Source organism: Lutra lutra, chromosome 1 (genome assembly GCF_902655055.1).
Source record: "Lutra lutra chromosome 1, mLutLut1.2, whole genome shotgun sequence".
Taxonomy (NCBI): Eukaryota; Metazoa; Chordata; class Mammalia; order Carnivora; family Mustelidae; genus Lutra; species Lutra lutra.
The window spans coordinates 17,381,293-17,388,774 of NC_062278.1; the positions used below are offsets into that span (position 1 = coordinate 17,381,293).

The following is a 7,482-nucleotide window of genomic DNA, read 5'->3' on the forward strand; positions in this document are numbered from 1 at the left end:
TTTCACAGATATGTTAATACGTTCTGTAACACCCTTCTAAAACTTAGGACCTAGAACTCTGAGATCCAGAGATGTATTGTCAGGAACACTAACAGCTACATAGATACGTCCTTGAGCAAGAGTCTCAAACTTGGTTACACAAATTTCTAGAATTCTGTGAATACAACTCCAAAACTTCATTTCAAATTGGAAAACTATTCCAAATAGTTTATAAAAATTATGACTTACTTTTTTTAATGTTTTTTCTTAAGCAGAAGCACCAGTATGACAATGATCATAGAGGAACAAGGCAAAGCAGACATTCTATTTAACAATGACAACAAAGATGGACTAGCTATAGCACCTTTCATCTGCCAAATATGTTTATTTTTTTAAACAACATCTGCACAAGAACCTCTGACAATGAGAGGTTGAATTATTTGAACAGTAACATTCTTCTAATTTTAAGATTCTCTGATTATACCAAAATTTGTTTAAAAACTGTAGCAATACAAAAGGACCAAACACACATATACCCACACATACAAACACACACACACACACACACCATACATGCCACATAAAACTAAAACACATACATATTCTTCATGTATATACTATTTCAACTACAGTAGAAGTAGGGTTCTTTCCAGAACACAAACAAATAATGGTTAGAATTTCTTCAAACAAATCCAGAAAGCAAATGAAAACATCAAAAACAAGAGGGTTTATTCAGAGATCAGGACATTCCTCAGAATACAATATGTGAAAATAATCTGTCCATTATTGGATGCACACATACTCATGTTCTCACACCAGAAGGCCTTAAGAATCCTTGTCCAGTGCACACATCCTTCCCTGTATGGAAGCGTCTTCACTTCTGAATACATTCCCCTGTAGAATGAAGGATAGAACTTGGGTCATTGATGGAGCCGAATGAGAGATATAAACTACAATGCATCAAATGTGTCTCGTGGAAAGATGCCCAAAGATGGCTTGTTAACAGAAGGGAGAGTAGTACTTTCTTCCTACCAAATTCTGATGAAAAATGTAAGATGTATAGTATTTGGAGAGCATTTATTACGAGCTAATTAGAGCATGTTGAGTGGAAATGAATAGTGTGTAACTCAAAGGAATTCATAGTCACAGCTTGGAGCCTCTCTGCAAATACTGATGTTCAGCAACACCAGTTCCAAAGGAAATGGGAACAGGAGGAATATAAGTTGTCAGTGTGATGAAATGAAATAGTTGCAACTGCAGATGGATTATTAACTAATATTGACTCTTACTCTGAAAGCTGTCAGAGCTTTGCTATGCAGCACTGAAACAGCTGGGAATGTTCTGTCATGAAGCCACTGGAGAAACACTCTAGTTGGGTTGAAATACAAAAGCTAGATATCGGCTAAGGACATAAGAGTCATAAGTTTGCTTCTGGGTCAGACAAAATGAACACCACTTTTTTAGTCTATTGTAAGAGATTTGCTTCTTTGATTCATCAATCATTTAAGCACTTCCAAAGTGACAGACACAGTAGCTTCTCAGCAGTTGACAAGTAACACACCAATCCTGCTATTGTGGAAGTTGCAATCTAGAAAACACTTAAATGATCATTTAGCATTTTTTTAATAAAAAGTGGCAAGAAAAAGACTATACTTTTAGGGATCACTTCTATAGTTTGTCACTAGAGAAGTTTCTCTGAACATATAGAATCCCGGAAACCATGGAGGAAGTACAGTGTCCCTTCCGGAGCATGAAGCTGGCTCTGGGTGTAGCTTCTACAGCTGCCCTTTGCCATTGATGATCTCTCTTCCCTCCCTTGGAAGAGCAAAAAGGAAGGGAAACCATCTTAGTGGAGGCTGGGGGGGGGGAGGGGGAAAAAAGCTTCATTGGTTAAGATAGGATGCTTTTTATAGGATGACTGCTGTAAAAATAGACCTAAAGATTTAAGGGTTCAACTTAATGGAAGTTTATATCTTGTTCATATTTCAATCTCAAGCAAGTCATGTGGGTTAAGGGACTTATTTTCATCCCTGGTTTCATCCTTGCCCTGGATTCCTTTTATTCTGCTGTTCCACCATCCCATAGGGCCTCACAGTCTTCAACAACTGTAAGCAGAAAGTGTCATACCATGAGGAAGGCACATCCACTTCTTGAAAACCTCGGTCCCAAAATGCCACACACCACTTTTCCTTTCATTCAATTGACTGATGACTAGTACAACTAATACAGTGACTAGTATAGTTACTACACATAGTAATAAGGGGGTGGCATAGAGGGAGAAAAGGTAATAATTGGTTTGGTAACTACCTTCCAGCTACACCTTCATGGTGTGAACAAAGAGACCAGATTTTGGTAAACAGTTAGACTTATCTATAGTAACAGCAAAATGGAAAACATCACTCAATAAGCAAACTTGTCATATCTGGGCCTTTAAATGGTCATAAAAGAATTAATAAAAGTTTACTTTAAAAAAGCTTAAAAATATTTGATATGCAAAAATATTGTTTAGTGTTTCATATAGAAATTTTATTTTCTAGCCAGGATTAGGCTTATCATAAAGAATGTATTTCTGAGGCGCCTGGGTGGTTAAGTGGGTTAAGCCTCTACCTTCGGCTCAGGTCATGATCTTAGGTTCCTGGGATCCAGCCCCACATCAGGCTCTCTGCTCTGCGGGGAGCCTGCTTCCTCCTCTCTCTCTCTGCCTGCCTCTCTGCCTACTTGTGATCTCTGTCTGTCAAATAAATAAATAAAATCTTTAAAAAATATTTAAAAAAAAGAACATATTTCCTTTGGTGAATATTGGAGTGGAAAATTTTTTAATAGCTGTCTTCCTCAAAAAGGATAATTCCAGCACAAGAATGATTGGCTTTTCAAGAAATGAATTTGAAAACTATATTGAATTGTATTAACATGGACAAAAATCAGTTATAAAAAATTGTAATATCAAACCCAATCCCTATTCTTATTTTAAAATTTCCTATTTTGTTGAGGATAAGAATATGTTTATAATCCAAAGTATTTGGCATTAGACACATCTAGATTATCAATATCATACTATATTGTAAACAGATGATTTTTTTTTTTAGTTGTGAGATGAAGTATGGAGAACATTTGGAAAGACCAAATTACAGAGGGTAAATTATATATCTAGAATTAGGTCATAGCTCCCTTATTTCAAGTTCCCTGAAACCTATAGTAAACACATCTCTTTGCCATTCCATCTTCTCTTTTAGTCTTTCAGATCTGTTTAAAACATTCATCTTCATAAATATAACTAACATATCTCTAATAGATGAATTAGAAGTATATGACTTTTTTCCATATATACAGTAGTAGAGTAAAAATTTCTATTTGGTAGATGCTATCATTCCATTGCATATGTGCTAATATAACTTTTTTTGTTTGAGGAAGAAATGACCCCTGACTGAACTTTTCAAAAGTAAAAATCATGCTGAGTTCACTAATTTTTCCTGTCCCTTCTTCAGCCACTTCTTTATTTGCAGCTTGGCCTAGTCTTTTGACCCCATAATCTTTTCCTGGAATATGACACCTGAATAGAAATCAACCATGGGTTTCCTAGAACAGGTACTTTCTTGATAAAAAGAGACAGGTACAGCTAGAAAAATCCAAGAGTTCTCTACTTTTCCCCATATTCTTGCTTTGAATGTGTACTAGTTTTCCAGGGCTGACATAACAAAGTATTACAAAATGGGTGGCTTGAGCAATAGAAATTCAATGTCTCCCTGTTCTGAAGCATTTGTAATGTGAAATCAAGTTATGTGCAGGGTTGGTTCCTTCTGAAGTCCGGGAGGGGAAGGATCTGTTCCAGGTCTTTCTCCTTGGCTTGTAGACCACCGTCTTCTCCCTGTGTCTTGTCATGTTATCTTCTCTCCATGCATCTACTTCTGTGTCAAAGTTATTTTTATAAGGATACCAGTTATATTGCATTAGTCCTTAATCTCTAAAAAAGTAAAGGTCATATTTGAAGGTTATTGGAGTTAAGACATATATATTTTATATATAAGTGTGTGTGTGTGTGTGTGTGTGTGTGTGTGTGTGTATTTTTTTTGGCGGGGGCTGGGGAAGGTAACAATTACAACCCATGACAGAACTCAAATGTGATGTTGAGTTAGAGTAACCGTCTTGCAAAAATGAAGCAACCAGTATGAGAACGACGTCCAAAACACAAGATATGGATGATGCACAGAAAGAATAAGAGTCACTGATGGCCCTCGGGAGCACCAGCTAATTAGATGGGGACCTAATTCAAAATAACAATTTCTCTAAAATGCACTTCCACAGTGAAAAAAATAAACAAATGATTTGTTAATAATTTAAACATTCAGAGATTCTTGAAAGATTTAGAAAAACCCAAGATTAGTACCATCTAAGGCACTGTTTATCTTATGTTTATTACATTTAAATACACTTATCTGAAAATGGATACATCTTCTTATACCTAAATTTAATTTATATTTTCACCTTGCTTACTTATAAAAATGCTTTATAAAAGTGGTTATTTTTAGGCATTTATTTTGATTGCTGGAGAATCTGAACAGGACATATCCAGAGAGTAATAGATACTTTAATTTCTTCATTTTCAAATAGAACCAAAATACTTTGTTTCTATAAAAATGGACTCAGAAATATTGTTTCTCAGTGGTTTGTAAAGAATTTAGTTAATGACATATTAAATTACAGCCCTCTGAATGCTTTCACTCCTATTTATATGTTTTTCTAAGCCCTACTCCTTGAAGGTCCTATTTTTCTATATACCAATATTCAACTTGGCCCATATAATTATGATAGACAAGATAATATCATTGTCCCATAATGTTGGAGTAAAAGATTTTCAATTCTATAGCATGCTTATTATTTTGATGTTGTTATCTATGATGTTGTGATGCCTGTGTTCTAACCATGTTAATATTCTGCATTAAATCCCCATGGTATACACTCAATCTGTTTCATCAGCTCTAAAACAGAACACTAGCTGTCTAATTGAGTCATGTTTGCATTTCCAGCTGTGTGTAGGCAGCTAGCCACATTCTTTTCTATTCATATAAACAGACTGTTACAATTATGTAAACAGTATAACTTTTAAATGCTTATTATGTTCCATTAGATCTATTTACTAGACTCACATAATCTCAAAACATCAAAATTTGAAAGAAAGGATAGTAGATTAGGATAGTATTTTCAGACTGGTCAACAATGTATATACCTAGTTTTATACAAGAAGAGGAAGCAGAAATCCTTTTTTAAAAAGGAAAACCTGAGGAAATATAGTAATGGGAGATTCCTTTTATTGATGAGCCATTTCCATGGTACTCAGTCTGATAGATCAAATAGAAATCGAGGTAAACTAGGGTATATGTTTGATTTAAGGATCATGGTTGAATGTACATAAATGTAGCAACTATCAAATTTCTGATTTAAAGAATACTTAAATAAGCCAATAAAGGTGACATTTAGAATTTTTACTTTGGAAAGAAGTAGAAAATCCTTCTATTCCAGCATATTTCTTGTTAGTTTAAAAGAGGACAGTACTTTTTTATTCTTCTCACTCATTTGGCTAAATTTAGGATTGATATAAAATTAATAAGGTGTTTGTTTAGGGGAGAAGAAATAGTCTAATGGACAGAAACAAGGTGAAAGTGCCTTAGAGAAAAATAAATGGTTTTATTAATGTTCTATTAACAGTTATTATTAATGAATACTCCAATTCTTGATGTTGAAATAATGCAGTAGAATAAGTCCTTTCTAAATCAAATGAATTGATGCTATGTATATTTCATGGCATTCAAATTATTTAAAATCACTTACAGTGTAAAAATAATTCTAATGACAAATTCCTTCAATAATTATATAATCATGCCATTGTGTGGTTGGAAAGAATCTTACATACCAGGAAAGCATCTTCCCCTTCAACACAGAAATCTATGTTTCCTCTAACAGAAAATCAGGAAGATTCCTTTGAATATTCCAGTCTGGAAGGATTTCGGTGTAATTGTAGGGCTACAGGATTCATTTCTGAGCAAAGCGCTTGTAGTATAGATTAACTTAATAAGATCTTGCTTTTCCTTGATTGTCACTAGATTTACCTTGTTCCATCTTCCACTAATTTACAGAAGAGATTTAATCTGTCTCAAAAATACAATACACTAACCCAATGTCTTTATTCCCTATTTGACTTTATGACCCTGGAGGGCAGAAACAGTACTGATTTACCAACCTGTTGTCATAACCAAGCCTATGATAGGTGTTCAATTATTTGTGGAATTAAAACAAAAGGGTTCTTGGGGCGCCTGGGTGGCTCAGTGGGTTAAGCCGCTGCCTTCGACTCAGGTCATGATCTCAGAGTCCTGGGATCGAGCCCGCATTGGGCTCTCTGCTCTCTCGGGGAGCCTGCTTCCTCCTCTCTCTCTGCCTGCCTCTCTGCCTGCTTGTGATCTCTCTGTCAAATAAAACAAACAAACAAACAAACAAACAAACAAAACAAAAGGGTTCTAGGGCACCAGAGTAGCTCAGTTGGTAAAGCATCCACCTTCTACTCAAGTCATGATCTCAGGGTCCTGGGATGGAGCACAGGTCAAGCTCCTGCTCATTGGGGGATCTTCTTCTCCTACTCCCTCTGCCTCTTCTCCATTGTTCATGCTCTGTCTGTCTCTCTCATCCTTTCAATAAATAAATAAATAGATAAATAAATAAAATGAAAGGGTTCTTTACATAATACTTTACAGTGTTATCATAACCACGTATATCACACCATCATAACTTACGAGAACCATTTACTATCATTAACTGTATTTTTCAAAATTCTGTTTAGAAGTTACATGAAACCTTTTCTTTCCTCTCCTTTAAATTTGATGCACTTAATCTAATTTGTATTAATTTGGCTTTCCTGTTGCTAAACAACTTTAAATTTTCTAAAAAATTCAGAATTTTAACTCAATTTTGTTAAATAAAAGATGTCATTGGGAGAGGTACAGCTATATTCAAGATCTATAGCTCTGATGGTTGGTAAAGTAACCACCAGGCAAACGGAACTTGTGAGCACTCAAAGTGCAACTATTTCAAATTGACATGTGCTGTAGGCATAAAATGCACTCTTGATTACAGAGACTTAGAACACAAAAAAGGGAACTAATTTTTATATCAAATAGATCTTCAAATCAAAATTTCTTTGACTATTAGATAAATTAATTTTCCTTGTTTCTTTTTACTTTAATGTGGCATTTAGAAAAGAGAACTTTGCACATTATATTTTAATTGGATATTCCCACTCTAGAAGAATTATTGATAATCCTTTATATGGAGAAATAGTCATGATCTGCATTTATAATTGTTGGCTTACTATAACACTGTTAAGAAATATCAGTGTCTTCATTAGATTTTAACTCAAAGGAGGTCTTTCCTCTGATAATCTAGTTACTTGCCAGCAATGCTTAAATCTGTTCTAATCTTTTCTCAAGATTGGGCTTTTCAATTTCCTCAATGATT

At 34.7% G+C, this 7,482-nt stretch overlaps 1 non-coding gene across 1 annotated transcript; it reads left to right on the plus strand.

Annotated features, from left to right (window-relative positions):
• Nucleotides 1-1,622: 1,622 nt before the first annotated feature.
• Nucleotides 1,623-1,833, plus strand: LOC125089362 (small nucleolar RNA U3). Its single transcript, XR_007123925.1, has one exon. It is a non-coding gene; the product is annotated as a small nucleolar RNA U3 (small nucleolar RNA).
• Nucleotides 1,834-7,482: the final 5,649 nt, after the last annotated feature.